Source organism: Gastrolobium bilobum, unplaced genomic scaffold (genome assembly GCF_033153095.1).
Source record: "Gastrolobium bilobum isolate Gb01-03AN ecotype WA unplaced genomic scaffold, APGP_CSIRO_Gbil_v1 utg25985, whole genome shotgun sequence".
NCBI classification, from domain to species: Eukaryota; Viridiplantae; Streptophyta; class Magnoliopsida; order Fabales; family Fabaceae; genus Gastrolobium; species Gastrolobium bilobum.
The window spans coordinates 32,311-59,061 of NW_026896525.1; the positions used below are offsets into that span (position 1 = coordinate 32,311).

General features: G+C 36.1%; 1 long non-coding RNA gene across 2 annotated transcripts; it reads right to left on the minus strand.

Annotated features, from left to right (window-relative positions):
• Positions 1-2,682: 2,682 nt before the first annotated feature.
• Positions 2,683-6,238, minus strand: LOC133300246 (uncharacterized). Of its 2 annotated transcripts, none has more exons than XR_009750044.1 (4): positions 6,097-6,238; positions 5,874-5,941; positions 3,593-3,989; positions 2,683-2,757 (listed from the first exon to the last, which is right to left on the minus strand). It is a non-coding gene; the product is annotated as an uncharacterized LOC133300246 (long non-coding RNA). The 2 variants fall into 2 exon arrangements; XR_009750045.1 differs by lacking the exon at positions 2,683-2,757 and adding an exon at positions 2,777-3,299.
• Between the last annotated feature and the right edge of the window lie 20,513 nt (positions 6,239-26,751).

Below are 26,751 nucleotides of genomic sequence, written 5' to 3' on the forward strand. Positions count from 1 at the left end.
CGTCCAAAATCTTAAAATTTTATGTTGAATTGATTCTTTATTTGATATGAGGTTATATATATCGTCACAATTCAAGGAAATGATATATAATAAGCGAAAGTTTGAAGGTGTAATAGCCTGAATTTTCTCTAATTTAAGGAATACATAGCCTGTAATGATCTAAAATTCTTTTCCTTTTGTTGAATATTAACATTCGAGTAATCCAGTTAACCATTTAGTCAGGATTTGTAAATCAAAGATTGCAGCTTGCTTCGACTCCTTGCAGAGTGTAGACGAGCACCAAACACACCGCAAACAACAAACAAGATCAAAAGTTGTATATGCAAATCCTACCACCACCTCGCTGCACTGGTAGAAAAAAGAGGGATTTATGTCATGGTCTCATGGTTAATTATGATCACTCCCTATTCTTACATTTTTTTTTTCTCTCATCTCTCGTCATTGTTGATCTAACCATAAATGGTTATAATCCTCTCATATGACATGTTATGAGAAGATGATTTATTCTGCAGATGAATACCCTCAAGGTTTATATTGTACATCATATATTCTATGAATGTATTAATAAGTGAGTATTTTACTCATGTGCCGAGTTTTTTCTCCACCAATTTATCGATTATCCTATTAATCCGATTCATGTCGAACACGACAAATTCGAAATTACTGGTCAAGTTGAAACAATCTCGATTAAACTTTATTTGTCAATTGCCTTTTATGTTTTTCTCCCCTTTATATTTACACATTGCTTCTATGTTTAATGGGAACTCAGAAATTCATCTCCAAGTAAATTAGTCTTCTTGTCCAGTTTAAAAAGACAATTTATTTCATTAAATATGATGAAGAGTTGTCTTGGAGAAGAGTGAGTGCTGTAATACAATTTGAAGGCAATGAAATAAACAGAAACAGCCTGGAAAAAAAGAATCAATTTTTTTATTTGTTATTTGTCCTTCTGGACAGTTTCTTTAGTACAATTTGACCCTTCTAAAATAAAATATTTAAAAAAAATGAAAAAGAAAACATCATTAGTAAAAAATAAGTGTTTGTATTATGATTAAACACGTGTATAACAAATTAAACATTTGTTACAATTTATTCTCTTAATTTTTTAATTAATCATTAAGGTCTTTCACTTTTTTTCTAATATAAATCTTTCCTTAAATACCCAAACACTACAAGAAAAGGTGCAATTTGCGACGGTCCAATTTCGATTTGGAGGCGGTTAAAACCGTCGCTAAAATACTAGTACGGCGGTTAACCAACCGTCGCCCAATCAATCGTCGGGAAGAAATCAACGACGGTCACTTTCAACCGCTGGAACAACCGTCGAGAATAATTCAACGACGGTTAGAACGGCGGTGTGGCCGCCACATAATGATCATCGAAATTACTATGTTTTACTTTTGGAGGAGGTTGTAAACCGCCTCTGTATAAGTAACGTGGTTTTGGAGTCGGTTTATAACCGCCTCTGTATTTCCTTTTGGAGGCGGTTCGTAACAGCCCCTAAATAAGTGATAAGGTATTTCGCGTCTGTTGGGAACCGCCTCTGACTTTTATTTGGAGGCGGTTTGTAACAGCCTCTAAATAATAATTTAAAAATTAATTTATAATTTATTAAAAAATTTATAAAATAATTTTGTATGATTGATTGTATTCGATAATTTTAAAAAAAATTAATCAATTTTTTTGTTTCTTATATTTCTAAAATCCTATTTTTTTAAATTTAATAATAGTGATTTGTTATTATTTTATAAATTTATTCAAATATAGAATATTATTGCTATACATAATTTTTGAAATGTCGTCCAAATATAATTAAAATTATTAACAAAAAAGATCATTCATAAAAATGTTATTGAATAAAAATATATAAATTAAACCATTTATCATAATAGGATTAAAACATCAAACTTGATGTTTTGTACTATCATCTAAACAAAAAATATAAATTTCAAGAATATATATAAGGCGATAGCATACAACATTAGCACAAAGGATTTGGAATTCATAAAAAATGCTAGCAAAGCATCTTGTCATAAAATGAGTATACATCAACAAAATACTTGAATCAAGTATACGCTTTTTACTTCAAAAAAAAACAAAACAAAAAAAAAGCATAAACAAAAAGCATCACAAATGGCTCCTATATACAACGAAGCACATACAAGCATAAAATATAGCTTGCACCCTGTCGTATCTTGTGCATATTATTATTAGTTAATGAGATAGCTTGTAAAATAGAATAACAACTATAGCAAGAACAAGAGCTCCAATCACAGATGCAACGATCCATTTGTTTGTAGTTATTCTTCGTGACATGCTCGTTACAACCTTCTTACTCTTGTCGATAGCATCATCTACCCCATGAAGCTGCAAGTCATAGAAAAAATGACCATCAACCAACAATCACCACCGCTTCTACATCGCACTTGCAATCTTATTCTCCGAGGAAACGTATCATGATTGATTTTAATACTTTTCCTTAGAGAATAAAATCATCTCATGATTCTTTACTAGTAAATTAAAAGAGGACCAAAACTATCTAAAATTGACATAAAAAGAACACCATTGAAAAAAATAGCATTCACATATAAACATACCTTCTTATGGGAGTTCAGAAGAGTCTCACGCTGCTGGTGTAAATCTTGAAGTATTGAGACACCAATTTCTTCAGTTTCCAGCATTCACATATAAACAATAATAATCGCAACTCAGGCTGCACAACGGATGCAAAACACAAACATCTTACAATAAATACACCTGCAATAACATAGCCTCTATATGAACTGGTTGCAGTTGCTGATACCGAACCCACATTCAGTCACAAATATTTCTTGAATATTTAATGGTCTCTAGGAATTAGAACCATATATTCTACAACGGAATTCAGAATTTAAAAAGGCTAAAGATATCAACACTAAATACCCTAATATGATGTACAAAAAAGAGAGTAATAGAACTGTGAAAAAACAGTAAAAAATTAATGATGAATATTAGTGTGGTAACTAAAATAACATTCAGATTCAGTCAATTAAAAGATCATTTTCTGAAAAGCCTTAATGGTAGTTACTTGGTTAACAGTGATCCCAAAAAGGAGATACAGAAGTGAATAAATAGTATTTGATATTATCACTAGCAAACAAAAAGGAAAATAATAAGAACTAGAAACAGAACTTCCAATTAATAACAGTGATCACAATTCCAAGTTTATTAATAACTGAAAGATGCTTTTTTCCAATTCTTCTTGTTCGGAGCCATCCTTTTGTAACTTTACCAACAACCTATATAATTAGACTCTGATCCTGCAAAATATTAATCAAACATCACTCAGAAATCCCATTTGAATCATGGCTATCTCTTTCACTTCCAACCTGCAATCAAATTACACCCTGAAAAAGAAACTATGACATAGTCCCCTGAAATCATAGAATGATTTTTGTATTCTTTTTTATGTGCCTTTCTTTTAATTAGAAAATATCAGACAATGGATAAGAGTATGTAGAATATACAAATAAAGCAGTTAAAATAATGCTGAAAAACAAGGTATATTATACATAATAATTCCAAAATAGCAATAATAGATAAACCAATTTACCTTGATGGCAAGAAGTCCTAGTGCGAGAGCGCTCCCTTTCTCAATCTTGTGCTGAAATTTAACCTGGTTAATCTGAAAAACAAAACCAAGAGAAAATAAAGCAGTTAAAATTACATACGCGTGCATCTGAATCCCAAAAAATCTAGGATCGGCTAACAGATCCTAAACATTAAAAATTTGTGATGGTCCGACAGCTTCCACCAAAGGACTTGTTGGTTGCAGAAACACATCTATGTGCTGAATGTTTTAATTCGTTGCCTAAATTGGATGGACTTAGTGTCAAAATATGAGAACTATGTGTTGCTCCACTTTCAGTATTAATCCCTACAAAAACAATTAAGGATATTGCCTGGTGTAGATTGAGGCCTGATAACGAATCGTGGTTTCCGAAGCATTCCTATAAATCCAAATACTCAATGACAATAAGTAAAAATGAAAAAAAACAACTAATCAATTGAATAACATAATGTATTCATAAAACATTGTTGATAACTTACAAAAAGATAGCAATATTATGCATGAAACCATAAATAAATATGAAACACAAAAATCACATCAATCAACAATTTATCAAATGTGAGATCAAATTGCATGATTCTATTACATTTGGTTTCAAAATACAAATTATCTAATTTAGCTTGCATTGGTCATGTCGTTCAGTATAACACTTTAATGGTTGCACCTGACCATATTAATATTGCAAAATTTTAGAACCTGAACAGTGTAGTAGTTGATGAGTAAATGCATTTAGTTGATAAGGACATTGTTTTGGATAAGCTACACATGGTCCAATAACCTGAACCGGCTACTGAGGTCTAATATAGGGGTTGAACTTATGTACTCCTAAAGTGGAATAAATGCTCCTTACTGCCACAAATCTCCTCTCTTGTATATAGGCCTCATTCATAGTGAGACCCATAGAGGCGATGTGTTCTATGACAATTTTTACTAATAGTTATGAGTTTAACCTTACTATTTCTTACTGTCTAATGCATTTTATTATACCACACTATTGTCTCTGTTTAATTTTTTTTAACCTCTTCTTCAATCAAGTTTCTATAAGGATATTTCTCTCTTTGACTGCATAAGGAACCAAGTCAACAAAAGATACGAAGCGAGTGAAATAAGAAGAGAGACTTATTGTAAGATTGATAATAATAAAGGAAACTTTTATATTGCCTGACATAGACATTGAAATTAGTGGTTCAGTTTGAAAAAGCATTAAGTAACATTTACAACAAAGGGTTGTTCTCCAGATGTAAACATTGACATTATTTGTTAGGTTGATATGGGCTCTAAAGCTGGTCCACAATGATCATCATGCTCTTTCGGGGATTCTAACTAAATGGTCATTCTTCACTGCTTGTTTGATTAAATTAAGTGATGTTGACACAAAAATCTACTAAACGGGTAGAATAGCCTAGCCATCCAACTTGCTAGCTATGATGCTAAAGGGGTAAAATAGTTGACAAATATATTTCTCTTGTTTTATTAGTAAAAAAATAATGTAAAAAAAATAATGTAAAAAAAATAATGTTAAAAAAAAAAATCTCCTTCATCTCTTGGTTGGACTAGACATGAAAAAGCAACCCAAGCTAACAGCCAAAAGATAAACCTTAATTTTCAAATGGAAAGGAAAGGGCCAAAGGGGTTCATTTATGATAGGGTAGATTGAGGACAACATGATGGACCCTTAGCAAATGAGGCTGTAGCAAATTAAGAATGGGTCTGTAGCAAATGAGGCTATTTTTATGATAGGGTCCATTTTTTTTTAGGTATTATCATTTTTTATTGAATTGAAGTTTGTTAACAAATATTTAATTAATCATTATTAGTATCTCAAAACGGAATATTTCTTTTAAAGTGAGCTTATTTGTAAACTGAATATCACATCTAGAAGCATAGAGAAATAGAGATACCCTTGTCACTGAACCGAGCCTACCAACATCGTACATAAAAGAACGGAGACTCTTTCAAATCCACATTATAATAATCCAAAAAAAAAGGTGACAGAAATGAAACGAAAATCACATGTGTAAGGATAAGGGTTTGAAAAGATACAACAACTATATTTTCGCACTATTTTTATTATATAAATGAAAAAGAAAGACACTAACAAATTCATCTCATCGAAAAACACAAAACGACCCATTGATGGTGAACCATAAACTCAATTGATACCGATTAAACTCCATAGCAACCAAAAACGCAAAGCATAGTTGTAACTGAACTTTAAAGATAAACAAAGTAAGGTCGAGAGAAAGGGAATATAAGACGTTACCGGAGATAGATGGGTTGCGACGCTGGTGAGGTTGAGACTGCAATTTGCACGAAGAACACACCGACGATCTGTGAGAGTGAGTAAAGAGAGAAAAACAATATAAAATCAGAAATAAAAGAAAAAAGAAAAAACATGCACAAATTTTAGGGTTTAGAGAATGAGAATGGCGAATGGAAACCAAAGAGAAGAGAACGAAAATGAAAATGGAGAATGGTAACTGAACCTGCCGATGGAGAAACACAAATTTTGGTGAAAAGGTTTTTGGCCAGAGTAATTTTGGTGAAAGGTAACTGAAAGGGCTTTATGGAGCGGGTAAAGTGAAAAGGAGGGAGCGGGGAAAGTGAAAAGGAGGGAGTGGGGAGAGTGAAACTAGTATTTTAGTAAAAAAAAATTATGTTAATATTTAAATAAAATATGTATAATTGAGTGAATGAAAGGTTTATAATTCAAGGGCTCAGATAAAATAATTATAATATGGCCATATAATTGCCGTGTTGATCGATGTAATGCGTACCGGTCTCCTTTAACACTTGAGTATAATTATGAAGTCTCTGGACATGAATTAATTTCATGTAGGCTTCCATGCCAGACAAATATAGAACCAAATGAGTCTTTTTACTTCATGGTCAGCCGAAAACAGTGCACATAATTATTTAATTTTGGTTTAATTAATTTTAAGATATATCTTTAAATATTTAATATACATGGATGGTAGCAGGTGGATATTATGGAACTCCAATAAAAAATGGATAAATATGTGGCCATGAGTTTCAATCCTTACAAAAAAAAATTCATTTAATAATTTTATTTTTATAATAAATCAGTTTTCATGTTAAACTTTATTTCTACACCATTGTTTTAAGGGAAAATTTTATTTTTACCCCTTATGGTTTCATGGCATATCATTTAAGCCCCTGTTGTTTTAAACTTATCATTCATATCTATTGTGATTAAATAAGTCTATTATTTAACTCTATGTGATCTAAAATTTTCATTCACACCTATTGTGGTTACAATTACAATATATCAATTAGACCTCTAATAGTCTTATAAATATAAAAATCTTTATTTATTTGTAATTTTTTTAATATAATTATCATATAATCCACTAAAATTTTAATAAAATAAAATATGAAAAGATTAAATTACAAAATATTTTATTATTTATTTTGATATTATTTTAGAAATCAAGAAACAATTTTTTTGTTTATCTATAAAATATATTTAAAATTAAAAACATTAAATTATATATTATAAATATGATTTTTATTCAATTATTATAATACATATTTTAAAAATATTATATAAAATATTATGAATATGTATCAAGATGAATAATACTATTATTTAAAGTATGAATTGCGAAAGTTATAAAGGCAAAATTTTAACTTTAAATTATTTTAAATTCAGATAAATTAAAGAGTATTAGCTAGATAAATTATTTATTTTATTTTTAGTTTTTATTATATTATAACGATATCATATAAAAAATTGATTTAAATTTATTTTTATGATAAACATATAAGACCACAGGATTCACATGCCTGTCATAACTTACAATAAATTTTTTAAAAAGTTACTTATTTTTATCGTGAATCAAAAGTGATAAATTTAAATAAATGAATTTTCTATGTATATAAATACACACATGGATTTAAATCATACATTTTTATAACCACCATGGGTATACGTGATACTTTGAAACAACAAAGGGGTTAAATGATATATTTCAATTCGTAATCACAATGTATCTAAATGATATATTTCCTATCATTTTATTTTTATCCGGTTTCGGGGTCGGCGCCCCCACACCCTCGTAGGGGTGGCTACCCCGGACCCCGCCTGCTCATTAAAAAGCAAGACTCGTGTTGGCTTTCTTTGTGCCCTACCAAAAAAAATCATTGTCTGATTATATATGAAGTATGAGCCAGAAACAACATACACACCCATATTGCACCCACGAGTACACACACTCACCCACAGACACACGCACCCAAACGCGAATGCGCGTACACCCACTAACACCCACATGCATGCGCGCACACCCACCTATACACACACAAGCGCACGTGCACACCCACACTTACAACACAATTGTATTAATGAACATTATTTTGGAGTATGATTGCATAAGTCATGGATGCATAATTATTGTGTCGATTTGAATTGGATCGGTTTTCATCAACCCATCCGAAAATCGATCCAATCCAATTATAATTTGCGATTTTTCGATTTTTGATTTATTCGATTATTGATTTTTCAGTTCGGTCACCGCGATTGGAATCGGTTGATGAACATCCCTAATTAGCATGTCTTGTACAAATGCAATGACATGAACAAACTCTTAAAATTGATATCCATGATTAATACTTACTACTCCTTATATTATATATATCATTGACATTCTACATTTTGCTCGGGCCAATTAAGTTTTCATCATTCTAAATTGCCCCGACCATATATTAATTAGGGCAATTACTATAGAAATTATACAACCAATATTTAATTTCAATGCTTTATGTCCAAATTATAGCAAGGAGATTTTGGAGGGGGGACATACTCAACAAAATTAGGGTTCGGTGTTTCTCATATTGTAACAGATAAAATTATCTCATACCCATATAAAAGTATATGGGGCTGATCATGTGAAAAGAAAAAATAAAATGAAAAGATGGGCCCAACACAGTTTTATATGTGTACAGGAGATAAATTCAACATGAGAGACATTAAAGCCACAAAATTATGGTTGAACCAATATTATGAAGACTGCCTAGACCCATCATTAACTCAGTTGAAAAGGTTGATTTAAATTTATAAAAAAGTATGTAATAAATATATTAATAAATTATTAATATTATAATAAATTCAATGGCATAGTGGTTGTTGTCATTGAATTCCTCCAATGTATACTGTGTTCGAATCTTTCTAAGTGCCGTTGTTCATAAAAAACATCCACCATCATTGGAATTTATATTTTGCGACGGTTAGTAAACGCATTTACTTTGTCATTCTGAGTCGGTTTATAACCGTCGTCATTCTGCGTCGGCTTATAACCGTCGTTGAATAGTGATATTCTGCGTCATTTTGTAACCGCCTCTGAAATCAGCGTTTTCATTCTGAGTCGGTTATAACCGTCGTTATTCTGAGTCGGTTACAACCGTCGTTGAGTAGTGATATTCTGCGTCATTTTGTAACCGCCTCTGAAATCAGTCGTGGAATTGTGATATTCAATTACGGTTCATTAGGACGTCGTAGTAACCGTCGTTGTTATGTATTCAACGACGGTTGGACCCTGACCGACGCCGATTATCTGTCGCAAAACACACATTTTCTTGTAGTGAAATTCTCCATTCTTGATAAGAGAGAATCCAATGTGAGAGTTTTAGATTTCATACTGATTTGTTTTGAATTAATGTTGCGGTGACAACCAATATTTTGTTGGAATTAATGAATGAATTAATGTACAATGATCCATTGGTTATGAATAAGAAGTGGGTTAATAAAGAAAAGAGAAAAAGGGAAGATGAAGAGGTGTGTGGGTTTCAACAAGTCCCACATTGGACAATTAGTAGGAAATGGGAGAGTATATAAGCTCCCACTTCCCTCTCTTAGATTGGCCCTTGGGTCACTACATGTTTTATGTAGGGGGGAGAGCTAGGTGAGCATTGGTTCACCACACGCGCGCGCCGCCGTCCGTCCGGCCGGCTCGGTTCATAGTGTGTAATAAAAAAATAATTTTTTATTAAATTATTTTTTAATATTTTGTCCAAAAAATTTACCGTTGCTTCCCTCCAACCAAAAACGTTTCTACCCGCCGGTTTTTTGAGCAGTATTGAACCGAACCGGTTCTTTCCCTTCGTGAACCAGTCACCGGTTGTGTCTGCTCGCTGAACCGGTCACCGGTCGTATCTGTTCGTCGGAATAGTCACCACGGCGGTTAGCCGCCGGCGACTGTTCATCGTGACCGGTCAGTGTCTATAAATAGACACTGACACCTTCAGAAATCAATCCAGTTTTTTCCTGCACTTAAACTCTGCCGGAATTTTTCTTCTTCCGGTTTTGCATACTGTTGTTCATCCTCCGGTGTGACTTCCTCTGGCATTTTGTTGTGTTCGTTTGGGCTGTTGATTGGTAGTGCCACCATTCTTCAGACGAAATCCGTTCTATCCTGGGAGACAAGTGTCCATCAACCTTAGGCATCAGTGAGGGGGCAAATTGTCTTAAGGAGACACGTTCTGTGGGCTCGGATTTAATTCCTCTTATACTGCATATATTCATCCTTTCATTCTGTCTGTTTCATCATTCTGCCACTGACAAGTAAGTCTGTTTTTAATATTTTTAATTACACAGTGATAATCCTTATCATCTACCTCCTCTGCTTTATACATGGGTTCAAATCTATTAGTGATATAATATCACCCACTGTCTTTAATAACAATCTTAAGACAATTTGGTGCTTTTGAACCTGTGATCAGTACTTATTTTTCGTTATATATACTGTTTCTGTTTTATTTATTGTGTGATAAATTAATCTGTGTGATTAATTTCGGATTCTGTTTGTGTAACAGAAATGGCTAATGTAAGTACTAGCAATGCCAATGTTACTGCCTCTGTTCCAATGCATGCTGACAAGCCTGAAAAACTGAATGGAACAAATTTCAAACGCTGGCAACAGAAGATGTTGTTCTATTTGACAACTCTGAGTCTAGACCGTTTCCTCAAGGAAGATGCTCCTAAACTGAAAGAGGGAGAAGAGTCTGACAAGGAAAAGGTTGCTGCCATTGATGCTTTTACGCATTCTGACTTCCTTGGAGCTCCAACAACTCAAGGAAGAAGCTCACACACTCCCACAAGGCAGTCCAGACTCCAAACAGCCTCCACACAGCCACCACACTCAGGAAAAGAGCTCCTTTCACACTCATAATGATCTATCCCACTCACCCAAGGTACAAAGTGAAGAGAAAAGGAGGAAGAGAGGTCACAAAGTTCACAAAATGGTGGTGAAGCAATGTAATAGTAGAACCAGCAGCAGACCAGCCCCTCACCCACGTAGAGAAACTGTTTTCTAGGGTTTTGTGCCCTTAATAAGAGTATATATAGCTCACTTAAAGATTAACACACAATATTAACTTTAATTGTTACGCTTAGCATTTTAATCCCAAACTTTGGATTATGAAACTACATAATTTTCTAAGATTTATCATATTTTTCTTATAATTTTCTGAGCACCTTTCCGGTACGCTCTTTTCCAAGCCAGTACCGGTTTCTAGCACCAGTTCTCATTATTTGGACTTGAAACTCGTTTTACAAGTCCTATATATCATTCTAGTAATTATTATACACTTATTATAATTTTCCGGGATACTTTTTCGGCACGCATTTATACTGACTAGCAGAACCGGTATCTGCACTTTTCTTCTGAAAAGCAACTTTCGGCATTATTACTCACTTACTATAATTATTAAAGCCTCATAATAATTATTAGGGTCAATTATGGAATCATTTCCTATTTTCTCATAATTTATTAATTAAATTCCTTAATTAACGGTGCGGGTTCTTACATCACCCATCCCAGAATTGCTCCAAGTCAAGCACGCTTAACTATGGAGTTCTTCCGTTCCAGGCTACCAAAAAGAAGATGCATCTTGTTAGTATAGGTAGTACCAATTAATTCTTATTAGCCATCCCAAGCTGTGCAGTCTCATACCTGCACAGTTTTTGGAATCCCTCTCTTTCAGGTGTCGATTCGATTCATTCATGCATGTAACCCCTGCTGGAAGCCTGTCAGGAGCCGCTCCTTGTCCGTGCCTCTTTGCACTGGCGATCACTCCCCGCCCACGTCAGCGCTCGGGATGTTACATGCCCACCTGCATCCGCCTGGTTCGTCCTCGAACCACACCGTACTAGAAGAGAGGCCTGCTCTGATACCACTTGTAACGTCAAGCCGCTTCAAAAATCAATGACTATCCCCACATACTAACACGAGACTTTTCAGTGTGCTTTTTCCTCACTCGCACACTTCCCGGGAAAACTTCCCAGGACTCACCCATCCCAGAATTGTTCCAAGTCAAGCACGCTTAACTGTGGAGTTCTTCCGATCCGGGCTACCGAAAAGCAGATGCATCTTGTTAGTATAGATAGTACCAATTAATTCTTATAAGCTATTCCAAACTGTGCAGTCTCATACCTGCACAGTCTTTGAAATCTCTCTTTTTCGGGTGTCGATTCGATTCATTCATGCATGTAACTTGTAAGAACCTGCACCGTTAATTAAGGAAATTAATTAATTAAATATGAGAATTAGGAAATAATTCCATAATTGACCCTAATAATTATTATGAGGCTTATATAATTATAGTAAGTGATTAAGAATGCTGAAAGTCGCTTTTCGGAAGAAAAGTGCAGATACCGGTTCTGCTAGTCGGTATAAATGCGTACCGAAAAAGGTGCTCCGAAATAATATATAGGACTTGTAAAACGAGTTTCAAGTTAAAATAATGAGAACTAGTGCCAGAAACTGATACTGGCTATGAAAAGCGCGTACCGGAAAGATGCTCCGAAAAATATAATAAAAATATGATAATTCTTGTAAAATTGAATAGATTAAGAATCCTGTGTTTGGGATTAAAATGCTAAGCGTAACATTTAAAGTTAATACTATGTGTTTTAGTGTTAAACCGCTATAAATACGCACACTTGGCCCAAAACCCTGCACACTTAGCATTTTCTTACGTGAAGGGTTGCTGACCAGTTCCTCTAACATTGTTCCATTGCCTCCTTTCACCATTTTTGAGCTCAAGTTGTCACCTTTGCTTGGGTTCTTCATCTTTGAGCTTGTATACACTTGAGAGTTATTCTGTGAGGGTGTGAGGGTGCATTTTCTGAGTCCTTGCCACTGTGTGAGTCAGTTTTGAGGGCTGAGTTTGGAGGTTGAGTGATGAAAGCCTTGGTCTTGACATTTTGAGCTTCAAAGTGTCACATTTGTGAAGAAAGGAGTGATCTTGTTGTACATATTCGTGACTCTTTGGTTGCTGCACAGTGGAGTGGTGTAGGAAGCTTCATTTTCCTTACTTTTTCTGAGTTTAAGCTTGGGTAAGCTTCATCACCTTTGATCTTGAGTCTATTTGGTTAAAAATGGAACCTTGATGCATGTAACAAGCTAAGTTGATAACCTAATGTTGGGTAATGCTTAACACACTTAGACATGTTTAAGCTTCTGTAATCAGTAAAAGTTGGACCTTTGGTTTGGATTTTCGCGAAATGCAGAATCTGGGTTCTGTCACGAAATATCTGGATATTTTGTTGTGAATATCTGGATATGGGGATCTTAATATCCGGATATGGATATCCGAATATTGGAAGAGAGATATCCGGATATTGATATCCGGATATGCCCCCGACGAATATACGGATGGGATATTCTGGGATTTCGAAGAACAGTAGCTGCACTGTTCATACAATAGGCTATTGGGGGTTTGTGGACCCTAGATTGATGAAGTTGAACTACTGTTTTAATTGAACTAAGCCAGAATCAAGTGGTTAAGGGCTTATGGCTTTGTGTGAAGCCTTAAGACATAAATCGTATGAGAAAAGCGTAGTCTTTATGTTTATGCTTATGAGCTATGAGTGTTGATATGCTTGCTGGTCCTAATCAGATTGTCATCTGCTGTGTGTTGGACTTGAGCTGTGTGGACTCTTGGCTTTGGATAGTGAGCTTGCAAGGTAAGTTTCGTGTCCTCGGTTTAGCCATGTTGTGGTTCCACCATGTCCCATGGGGGCATGGTTATATGCATGCTGTGTTACATGCTTTTGATGTTTTGGAAATGCTATTGAGCTGTTATATGCTAGTGCCTTTATGATATGCATGTGGTGTTTCACCTATACGGTAAGCCTGAGTATGTAGTACATACAATATGGTGAGGCTGTGGGTGAGGTGCAAGCGGTGTTCCTTGTACTATCTGTAGGTAATAGACGTATTCCTGCATTTCTCTGGCCAATAGAATAGTATTGACACACATGACATGAATATCTGTTGCACTGCATTGAGTTTTGGAACTTATACTGAGTTACTGCTTTTAGAACTTATATTGCACATGTAAGTGAGCTTTACTGAGATTTCTGGTTTAGAGATCTCACCCCACGTTTGGGGAATGCTTATTTCAGGTTCAGGTAATGCGGGGGTTGAGACCTCTATTGGCAGGAGGCCAGAGCTTAGCTGATAGATGTTACATGTTTATGCTGATATGTTGTTATGATTGAATGTGGATCTTATTTACTGTCTTATGCTTTTAGATTCATTTTATGGATTTCTCTGTTGAGACTCTGTTGGTTATGCTGTTGACGTGGTGAGCATGAGTATTGTCCATGCCACTTAGATTTGATTATGTCGTGTTTTATTTGGAGTTGTAATAATGTATCAGGATATTGTCCGGACTACGTGTAGTAGATCCGTGACATAGATACTCACTTTATTTATATTATGAGGTATTTCAGTTAGATGTCTTTCTGTAATTTATATACAGGCGATATTTTATGAAATTGATTAAGTAATCAACTTGGCTAAGTATAATGACGTCATAACTGAAAAGAAAAAGATATTCCGCATTTTTAATTAAGCGCAGCTTAATACGATGATATGTTAACAAACCGGGTATACACGAGGTGTTACATAACCCCCCGCTGGAAGCCTGTCAGGAGCCGCTCCTTGTCCATGCCCTTTCGCACCGGTGATCACTCCCCGCCCTCGTCAACGCTCAGGATGTTACACACACCAATCACAAGATCAATCAATGAATTAAGCAATTACAGTTTCTTTCCAAATTATATCTTCTCTCTTCTAGTCTCTGTTATTCTTCCCCCTCTTATTCGTGATCTAACTATCTCTGGCTCTCTACTAATTATCCCCCACCTTCTAAATTTCTATCGCTACATCAACATATACACTATAATGCTGGGTGCAACCAAGGTGATTTTTTTATGAGATATTTCAATTGGTTTATCGCTTCGCGACTACTCTATTCGGCACAGGTCCTAGGATTAAATCTTTAAACCCCTCCCAAAGACGATATTGGGGAGGATCGAACACATGCTTTCATCGCTACCTGCTCAATTCCTTGGTGCCAATTGAGCTACCATCATTTGATTGCAACCGAGGTTCTTGTTACTTTAAAGTACATCATTTGGTTGCAACCACCGTGCTTTGTTGCTTAAAAGTATTGCTTGCCAAGGGTTTATTCTTCCCTACTACTAATTTGATCGGCTTATTATATAGATTGGGTCAGCTGTTTGGACACCTATCAATCCATCATAGGATTTTGTACGTTACTTGGTTCAACTTTAGGAAAAAATATTCCATGGTCCCTCCTTATTTCTCCCTCTCTCTCTTCTCTCCTCTCTCTTCTATTTCTTTTTTTGGAAACTGATCCTAATTAACTCTTTGAGGCGAATCAGAACCCCCCGGTATCCCTACGGGTTCGACTCTTTGAGCCGCCTATGGGACTAATCCAGAGTTCGGGTGCGAGTCCAAGGATTACGGTACTTATGCCTCTCCCCATATGGTGTTGGTGGAATTCGAACTGAGGTCCTCTCTTCTATTTCTCTCTCACTCTCTCTTTCCGGCCCACATATGCCGAGACCGCTAAATATTCACTCCAACTTTAGGCTCTTGGCATTCAAAAAGGGCAATCTACCGTGTCTCGTTCATTTTTATTTTATTTATAAGGGAAATATGTTTATCCTTTTAAATAACACACCTTTACTATTTTTGTCAACTCTTTCTCCTCCTTTATCTATCTCTTAAAATAACACAACTTTACATCCTTTAAAATGACACATTTTTCCCTATTTATAATTAAACCACATATACTCTTTACTGCAGACAATTTTATTTAAACCAAGAACATTCCAATTATGATGGGGTTAGCTCTGTCAAATTTTTTTTTGAAGTAAACATATAGAGTTGGACTACCATATTACAAAGGAAAATATAGTTGTAGGATTGCTACACCTACTGCATGTATCCTTCTCAGCCCCACTCGCAAATGTCCTTACAAATCCCTTATAGCCTGCGCCTTAATTTTCACTCCATCATCAACAAGCTCGGTCTTTTGAAGATCCATCGTCCATCTTAATTGATAGATACTCCACATGCAGATACTCAATGTACAACCACAGTCACCGAAAAACCACCCTATGCACATATAGACCTATATAACACTAGTTAACTATAAGTAGTTAGGCTGAACCACTTCAATTATTCCGTATCAATTTCATGTACTCTTTTAGTCACATGGGTTTATTTTCTTTCCTATTATCTTCAAATATATAAGGATAGATTGCTATTTGTAAGCAGATCAATTTTTCATTATTAAAAAATATACCAAATATTTTCATATCTTTTGATATTGACAGATACTTCACATGCATATACTCAACGTAAAACTGTAGTCACAATAAAACCACCCGGCCCAAGGACACGTAGAGTCTTGCAATATAGCAGATAAGCTCAATACAATTTGTATTCTCATATTAATAATTTGATGTGAAAAATGCTTTTCTCAGTGGAGATTTAGAGGAAGAATTCTTTATGAAGCTCCCACCGGTAGTTCTTCATATAGAAATCAAGTTTGAAGATTGAAGAAAACACTATATGGGGTTAAACACTATCTGGGAGGTTTTCTTTGGCAACTAAGTCATTTAGTTATAAACAGAGTAATGATCAGATCATATTTCGTCCACTACTAGAAAATCAACATTTTTCGATGGACATATTCCATGGATAATCAAGTAATTTCCATCAAAAAGTAATTTCCGTCGATTTTTACTAGCTTGTAAACTAGAAATTTCTATATAAATGAACCATATGCTTGGAATTTATCTTGATTAAGTTCCAATAGATACTTGTTTTTATCAAAGGCTAGTTCTGAGATTAATTTATATCTATTACACACCGATGAAGAATATGTGAATGCAATATATTGAATTATGAGATACTTAAAAGGTGCTCCAGGCAAATGATTTTTTTTTCTCAAAAAATAATATTTCTATGGTTGAATGATACTCCGATTTTGATTGAGTAGGTGACCAAACAACGTCTAGTTATTTGACTTTAATTTGTGGAAGGTAATATTGTTACTTAAAAAAAAAAAAAAAACAATAAGCAAAAGTTGTGACAATATCAAGTCCAAAAGCTGAATTCCAAGAATGTTTTGAAGGATTTGAGAATTAAATATGAAAAACCTATGAATCTTCAATGTAATAATAAAGCAGCCATTGAGAATGCAAATAAATGCCGTGCAACATGATTGCACCAAATATGTTGATGTCGATCATTATTTTGTCAAAAAAAGCTAGATAAAATATTATACATTTTCCTTTAATTTTATCAAGTTTGAAGATCAGTTGATTGATACACTCACAATTTGTTTCAGCAAAGGCATTCCTCATTATAATTGATAAGATGAGCATAAAAAATATTAATGTTTCAACTTCCGGGAAAGTGTTTCAACTTCAGGAATAGATTGATCACCTATTCCTAGGAGCATAATTCTAGTGTTGGCATGAAGTCTACATATCGTGGAGATTGATCATATATAGTTAATTGGCCAATCTTATTGAATAAAGGATATTTAATTTTTTGCCCCCAAATTATTCTGAAATATCAATGTCTGACACATCCTTAATGAACAGCAATGCAAATCTTAAATTCAGCGTAATGAGTGGAAGCGGCCCAATGAACTATAGAAGCAGCCAAATCCCCATGAAATCACTCTCGGGACTAAAACCTGAAACCACTATAACACTTGGTTTTCCTTGTGGGAGAGATGTGGCTATCAATGTATTAAGAGAGAGAAACTTGCAGTAAGAAACGGAGACAAATCTCTTGGGAAAGATTGAAAAAGTTCGTCAGTGTATATGGTTCTAGAAACTGTAACCGCATATATGCACCGACAATTCAAAAAATTTGATTTATCGTATCTGATACTTCCCAACACTTCTCGATATTCAAACACGTGTTGTACAAACATAAAAAAGGATTCACAGGTTGCGCTATGTTTAGTTCAAACACTACAAAAATTTAAGTATTTTGTGGAGGTTAAATTTGGAAATTGTGGAAGTCTTTGACCCCCACTACATATATTTGTGGCATTGTTGACGAACTCGACAAGTGCACCGGTCGTACAAGTAATAGAGTGATAAGAAAGTTGTCGATCCCACGAGGACTGATGACCAAGCAATAATTTATTTATTTAATTAAAGTTGGATCGATCATTAAAGGTTTTTCTTGAGAATATTATGATTAAATTAAAAGCAGAATTTGTAAACTATTTTTGGTTTTTAATATTTTAGAAATTAAATTCAGAATTAATTAAAGCTAAAAATCGGTTTAAGTTTTCAATAAAGAGGCGTAGCTAGGATTCAACTTCCCCAATGATTTCTTAATGAGTTTGCCTATTCTTATGATTACATTCCGGATCGAATTATTAACAGCTCTTTCTATGATTGATTAATTCACTATCCCTTGGTAATCTAATCCTTTATTCTAATCCAAAGCCTAATTCCTTAGTACTTTTTCATAAAATAAGCATTAACGCAAGAACTCACAGTTATAAAATTCACAAGTCTATCCCTAGATCATGCAAATTCCAGCAATCAACCAATCAGAATCATACACCAACATCTCTATTGTCATATATGACTCATATGTTTATCTACGAGCGATAAGTCATAAATAAAGCTAATCATAAATATCAGATTGATTGCATAATTCAAAGACAAGAATGTAATTCATAAGAAATAAACAAACATCCACTAAGAACCCATTGGTTCTGTATCTTCCTAACTACTAAAAGTAATTTAGCCTGACATAAACATAAAAACAGAATTAAAATATGCAGTAAAACAAATTGAGTTCATGATAAAACATGTCTAAAAGTGATGATCAATGATGCAGAAGTGCTTTCTTCCTTCTCCTCTGCAACGATCCAGTGTTCTCTTCCGCTACTTCCTTCGCTTCGTCTCGGTCTCTGACTTTTCCTTCACGTTCCATAATCCATTTTCACGGCTTCCTTCGCTTCGTATTTAGAGGTTGAAATTTGGACTTCTGATTTTTGGACCCGCTCGCTGAAGCGAGCTGTTCAGCGAGCCATTTTTTGCTTGTCGCCTACTCACTCACTTGAGTGAGGAGTATGGCGAGCTTCAATATTTTGCTCGCTCACTTGCTCGCTTCAGCGAGCAGTGGGGCGAGCGTTACAATTTATTATTTATTATTTATTTAATTTCTGATCTTCTTCATATTCCGCGGATTCCACCTTGCCTCGTCCTTATCATATTGATACTTTGTTATTCTAGTCTAAACAACCTGAAACAACAACAAATATTTAGAATCTTATTTATTTGTTGGCAATTCATTCTGTTTTACTGTTTTATTATTTTAACACTATATTTTTAACTATTTTAATAATTATTTGGACTATTTTTAACCATAAAAACATAGTGTCTTGGACACTTATCAGGCATTCATAGAGAATGTTAGTTTCGCATGCGCCACAACTTGTTGAAACGTACATTTGCTGGAGGTTACAGACCCCCACAATATGTTGCACTTTCTGGAGTTCATTAACCTCCACAATATGTTTGCCTTCCTGTCTCCAGAATATATTTCACTTCCTGGAGGCTATAACCGCCACAATTTATTAACTGATTTTGTGGGGGCTTTAGACTCCCAATAAGTGAGAGTTGAAAGTTTAACATTTATAGACTTAGGAGTGGGCCCCATCATTGATTTATTAGCCAATTACTAACATGTGGTGTCGCTGAATATATAATTTAAAGAATCAGGACAATTTAATGTGCGAAATTAGAGTTTTATGAAAATCATCTATTAAGTCACATTGATCCAATAATTAATTCAATGACCCAAAATGAAAATAAAAAATAAAAAATCAAACCACATCAAATACAGAACACTAGCTTTATTTAAATAGATAATTTAACTTTAGAGATATATTTGTAATATTACAAGAAACCACACTCAAATCATAATATTACTAAGTCTCTTATTTTTATGAGACCATGGCCAAGCCTGGCTGTTGTTCCGTTAAGCCATCAACATCTATTGTTGCTGCTTTCTTCACATTCTCAAGTTCAAGAAAGTGGTCTTCTAATTCATGAGTTATGTCTTCAAGAAGATAATCTATTTTAAAACTAGAGAAATTAAGGCTCTATTATGCCCTCAGTACTCAATATCTCTTGAACAACGAAGTGGAAGAGAGTAGTTTTTCCATATACTGCTTTTACATCAGACAATTTGAGTAGTGTATCAAGTTTAAATCCTAGTGCACCACCATGGAATGTGCCATCATTCACAAGTTTTGAGAACAACTTCAAGAAGCTTGAGGAACATCTGCTGCTTCTTAATTCGTTACATGCAACCTGACATCATACGAAGGTGCAAGAAGAATCATATTTTTTTTCTTGGGGAAGGGGATTTGATAAATACCAATGTTGAATTAGTATACAAACCTGTTTGTGCGTGTCTATGTATGTTGGATCGATTTCTATACTAGGAGAAAAACAAGTAAATAACTCACTGATAAAGGAGCTGAAACTCGATTTCTTATTATCTCTTTCACAAGCTTGTTTGATATGAAATACAAAGGACCTATTTATAGGCCAAAATACAAAAGCTTAAATAATGCAATTAAAGACTCTTAGGGAAACTAAAGAGCCAAACAACACAACTCTTCATAAAACTCAAAAGACATAACTCCTCGTAAAAACACTAACTTTAAAGTTTATCTAACAAATCTCCTCCATAAACTTAAATATTCCTTCCATCCTTCATGCCAATCATCTTTTTGCAATTCTCAAGAAGTAATGTCGGCAGTGGTTTTGTAAAAATATCGTCGACCTGATCCCGACTTGCCACGTGTATCAGCTCCACATTACCTTCCTTTACTTGTTCTCGGATGAAATGGAAACAGACGTCAATATGTTTGCTTCTTTCATGATTGACCGGGTTCTTAGCTAATTCTATTGCCGACTTGTTGTCAACCCGAACCTCGGTTGGACCGTCTTGTTCTTGCTCCAACTTTCTTAGCAAATTTCTTAGCCATATTGCGTGACAGACACATCAAGATGCTGCCACATATTAAGCCTCGCACGTGGAAAGTGCCACAATCGGCTGCTTCTTCGAAAGCCAGGTGAATGCTGTGTTACCTAAGAAGAACACATATCCTGCCGTGCTCTTTCGATCATCTATATCTTTACACCAGTCACTATCAGAATATCCAACCAACCTGTAGTTGTCCGATTTTGAGTAGTATAATCCATATGAAACCGTCCCTTGGACATATCTCAGAATTCGTTCCAGTGTGAATAGCCGGGTTCCTCCATAAACCAACTTGTAATACCAACACTAAGTGAGAGATCCGGCCTTGTGCATGTGAGATAGCGTAGACTTCCCACCAGAATTCGGTACTTTCTTGCATCAACTCTTTTTCCTCCATCAAACTTATAGAGTTTTGCGCCGGGTTCCATAGGAGTTGAAACCGGGTTACAGTCTGCCATTTTAAACTTCTTCAGGATCTCCTTTGCATATCTTTCTTGTTACAAAAATATTCCTGCCTCACTTTGTCTGACCTCCAAACCGAGAAAGTATTTCATCAAGCCGAGATCTGTCATCTCGAACTCCCTAGCCATTGTTCTTTTGAACTCTTGTATCAACTTGTCATTATTCCCCATAAAAATAAGGTCATCAACATAAAGGGCAACAAATAACAGATTACTTTCACTCTTCTTTACATATAAAGCATGTTCATAAGGGCATTGCTCGAACCCGGATTGTTTGAAGTACGTATCAATCCGAGTATTCCATGCTCGCGGTGCCTGCTTTAGCCCATAAAGTGCCTTCCTCAATTTCAGCACCTTCTTCTCTTCTCCGACCTTCACGTACCCGGGTGGCTGTTCGACATAGACTTCCTCTTCTAGAATGCCATTCAAGAATGCCGACTTAACATCCATCTGATATAACGACCATTCGAATTGAGCTGCTTGTGAAATTAGTAGCCGGATTATCTCCATTCTCGCAACTGGGGCAAATATCTCGTCATAGTCAATTCCGGCCTTTTGCTTGTATCCTTTCGCAACGAGCCGGGCTTTGTATCGTTCTATCTCCCCCTGAGCATTCATCTTCCTCTTGTATACCCACTTCACTCCAATAGGCCGACTACCTTCTGGCAACTCGGCTAACTCCCATATGTTATTTCGGTCAATTGCTTCATTCTCCTCATCCATGGCGGATTTCCATTTCTTATCTCGGATCGCCTCTTCAAAACTTACGTCTTCTGAATCTGTCAAAAGACAGACAAGATGCACTTCATTAGTTGAATCATACAAATCTTGCAGACTCCTCGTTCTGGGTTGTCCGGGTTCATCCTCAATAGGAACGCTACGACTTGCCAGGTAAGTAACGGGTGTAGTGTAACATCCTGAGCGCTGACGAGGGTGGGGAGTGATCGCCGGTGCGGAAGGGCATGCACAAGGAGCAGCTTCTGACAGGCTTCCAGCGGGGGTTACATGCATGAATGAATCGAATCGACACCCAAAAGAGAGAGATTCCAAAGGCTGTGCAGGTATAAGACTGCACAATTTGGGATAACTTATAAGAATTAGTTTGTACTACCTATGCTAACAAGATGCATCTACTTTTCGGTAGCACGGAACGGAAGAACTCCATAGTTGAGCGTGCTTGACTTGGAGCAATTCTGGGATGGGTGACCTCCTGGGAAGTTTTCCCGGGAAGTGTGCGAGTGAGGAAAAAGCACACTGAAAAGTCTCGTGTTAGTATATGGGGAGAGTCATTAATTCTTGAAGCGGCCGGGCGTTACATGTAGTCATATCTGAAATGACCCCGGATGAACTGCTCTAATCCCACTCATCTGCTTCATTAAAATGAACATCCCGGCTCACCATCACCTTCTTGTTGACGAAGTCAATCAGCTTATATCTTTTTGTTTTCTCATCATATCCAATAAATACAAGCTTCTTACTTTTGTCCTCGAGCTTTCTTCTTTGCTGGTCCGGTATGTGTGCATAAGCAACACCACCAAACACTTTGAGATGACTTACTTTTGGCTTTTGTCCGCTCCATGCTTCTTGTGGCGTTCTATCCTTCAAGCTCGAATGCGGACATCGGTTCTGCACATATACAGCACACTGCACAGCTTCTGCCCAAAACTCCTTCGGCATCTTCTTGATTTTTAACATCGACCGAACCGTGTCAAGGATAGTCTGGTTCTTCCTCTCAGCTACGCTGTTCTGCTGTGGTGAGTACGAGGCTGTCAGATATCTCCTTATACCGTGCTCTTCGCAAAAATTCATGAAGTCTGTTGAGACGTACTCCCCACCTCGGCCAGAGCAGACCGACTTGATATATCTCCCGGTTGCATGTTCAACCATCACCTTGAATTTCTTGAACACCTAGAATACTTCGGACTTTTCCTTCAGAAAATAAATCCAAGTTTTTCGTGAAAAGTCATCAATAAAAGAAACAAAGTACCTTTTTCCACTGAAAGACCCTGGAGTGATTGGTCCACACAGATATGTATGAATTTGATCCAGAGGTTGCTTAGCCCGATATCCTACCGTCCTTTGAAATGAGCTCCTTGCATGCTTGCCAAATACGCATTCTTCACAGAATTTTCCTTCATAATTTATTTTTGGTAACCCTTCCACCATGTTCTTCTTTACTAACTCGGTTAGACCACCATAATGTAAATGGCCAAACCGGTGATGCCATAAGGATGCCTTATCTTCCACCTCGGCTTGCAAACAGCCGACTTGCACACTCCTCAAACTCAGCTTGTACATACAATTTTTCTCTATTTCAACTCGGGCACCAAACGACCTTGCTTGTCTTTTAAATTGAGAACTCAGTTTGTCATGAGAACTGTAAGAACCTGCATCGTTAATTAAGGAATTTAATTAATAAATTATGAGAAAATAGAAAATGATTCCATAATTGACCCTAATAATTATTATGAGGCTCTAATAATTATAGTAAGTGAGTAAGAATGCTGAAAGTCGCTTTTCGGAAGAAAGTGCAGATACCGGTTCAGCTAGTCGGTATAAATGCGTACCGAAAAAGTATCCCGGAAAATTATAATAAGTGCATGATAATTACTAGAATAATATGTGGGACTTGTAAACGAGTTTCAAGTCAAAATAATGAGAACTGGTGCCAGAAACTGGTACTGGCTATGAAAAGCGCGTACCGGAAAGGTGCTCCGAAAATTATAAGAAAAATATGATAATTCTTGTAAAATTGAGTAGGTTAAGAATCCAAAGTTTAGGATTAAAATGCTAAGCGTAGCATTTAAAGCTAATACTGTGTGTTTAAGTGAGTTATGGCTATAAATACTCCCTTTAAGGGCACACAACCCTAGGAAACAGATTTTTGAGCGTGAGGTTTTGAGGTGGCTGACCAGAACTGGGTTCCTTGGCCTTCTTCTCTTGAGTTTTCAAACCTTGAAGCTTTTCCTTTGAATTTCTTCACACTCTCTCTTGGGGAAACACTTGGGTGTGTGGTTGGTGAGGATAAAGGGACCATTTTCTGAGTGTTGGTGGTTGTGTTGAGCTTGTGAGGGGGATGAGTTAGTGGGTTGGAGTGTTGTGGCTTTTTTCTTGGTTGTTGAAGCTCCAAGTGATCATCCTTGTGAAGAAAGGAACCACCTTGTTGTGCATTTTCGTGCACTTTTCCAAGTTAGAGTTTGGGAGCTGGTTGTGAGCTCCAAGAGCAACCCTTTGCCTCTGTTTTAGACTTTGGTGAGTTGTACCAACCTTGATCATGTGTTTTGTTGAGTAAAAGAGGTGTCTTTGCATGTTTAATGAGTTAAACAAGTAACCCACAGTGATATGACCCTAAAATAGTATAAAGATGCATGCTTTAACGTTTGAAACTGTTAAAAATGGAACCTTGGAAGGATATCTTCGCGAAATGCAGAAACTGCATTCTGTCATGAAATATCCGGATATTTGTTGTGGAATATCCGGATATTGATATCCGGATATGGGGATCTGGATATCCGGATATTGCCAGAGTGATATCCGGATATTGGATATCCGGATATTGCCTGTGAGATATCCGGATATTGGATATCCGGATATGTCCCCCGAGGAATATCTGGATATTCTGGGTTTGCGAGGAACAATAGCGTATTGTTCATCCAGAACTGATCTATGGGTTTGTGGACCCTAGTTTGAGGAAGTTGAACTTTTGTAATTAATTGATGTAAGTCAGAATCATATGATTAAGGGCTTATGGCTTGGTGAGAAGCCTTAAGACGTAAAACGTAATGGAAAGGCATTGTCTTAATATTGTATGCTTGCGGTGCATGTTATTGATATATTGTTGGTCCATAACAGATTGTGAATCTGCTGTGTTTGGACTTTGAGCTGTGGACTCTTGGCTTTGGGTGTTAGCTTGCAAGGTAAGCTTTCGTGTCCTCGGTTTAGCCATGTTTTGGTTCCACCATATCTCATGGGGGTATGGTTATATGCATGCTGTGTTACATGCTTTGAGATATATGAATTGTTGTTGAGCTTTATGTGTTAATGGCTTTTAATATGCATGTGTTGTTCCACCTTGACGGTAAGCCTGAGTATCTGGCGTCATACAATACGGTGATCCGGGGTGGATACAAGCGGCGTCTTGTACTTATTATAGTATTGACACACATGACATGATTTTCTGCTGCATTGCACTGATTTAGAACTGATGATGAGAAACTGTTTTTGAACTTATATTGCACATGTAAGTGAGCTTGGGGTGGAAGATCCTTGAGGACCCCTTGTCTTACTGAGATTTCTTGTTTAGAGATCTCACCCCACGTTTGGGGAATGCTTATTTCAGGTTCAGGTAGTATGGTGACTGATGCCTCTGGCGGCAGGAGGCCAGAGCTTAGCTGATTATGATATTACTGCTTATTTGCTAGCATGACTGGGCTGGATGCTGTTTATGTTTTCCGCATTATTATTATGATGTTGATGTTGAGATTTATGTTGGGCTTTGTTGCCTTATTTGGGTGAGCATGGGAGTTGTCCATGCCACTATTTTGTTAGTACTTTCGAGTTGAGTTGTATAAACTGATAGTTGGTCCGGTCTACGTGTTGTAGTTCCGTGACTAGAGACATACATTATTGTTGTTTTAATTAATGAGGTATTTCAGTTAGTTGTTTTATTGCAATTACATACAGGCGATGTTTTCTTAATTGATTAATAAGCAATTTGGTAATGATAATGACTTCATAATTGAAAAGAAAAAGATATTCCGCATTTTTAATTAAGCACAGCTTAATACGATAGTATGATAACATTACCGGATATATACGGGGTGTTACAAGAACCGAGTAACTCTTCTCCATCAATTGTCCCATGCCCAAGATATTACTTTTGAGATCCGGTACGTAATACACATCCCGGATTGACCCAACTCGTCCATCCTTTTGTAAGAAACACACCGTACCTCGTCCCTTTACCTCTATCTTTGAAGCATCACCGAACGAAACATGTCCGGTTTCAACCATCTACATGTCTTTAAACAGGTCCTTGTGTCCGCACATATGATTGCTAGCACCAGTATCGAGATACCACTCCGTCTCGCTTTCCGAGTTGTCTCCACCATTTGCCATCAACAAAATTCCATCATCTTTTACTTCTCATTCTGCAGCAAAATTAAAAGTCTCCTCCACTCTTCTCTCATTTCGGAAATCTTTTGCAAAATGACCGACCTTCCCACAGTTATAGCACTTGTCCTAGTTGCAATCCTTCGCAAAATGTCCAAATTTACCACACTTATAACACTCAATGTTTGAATTA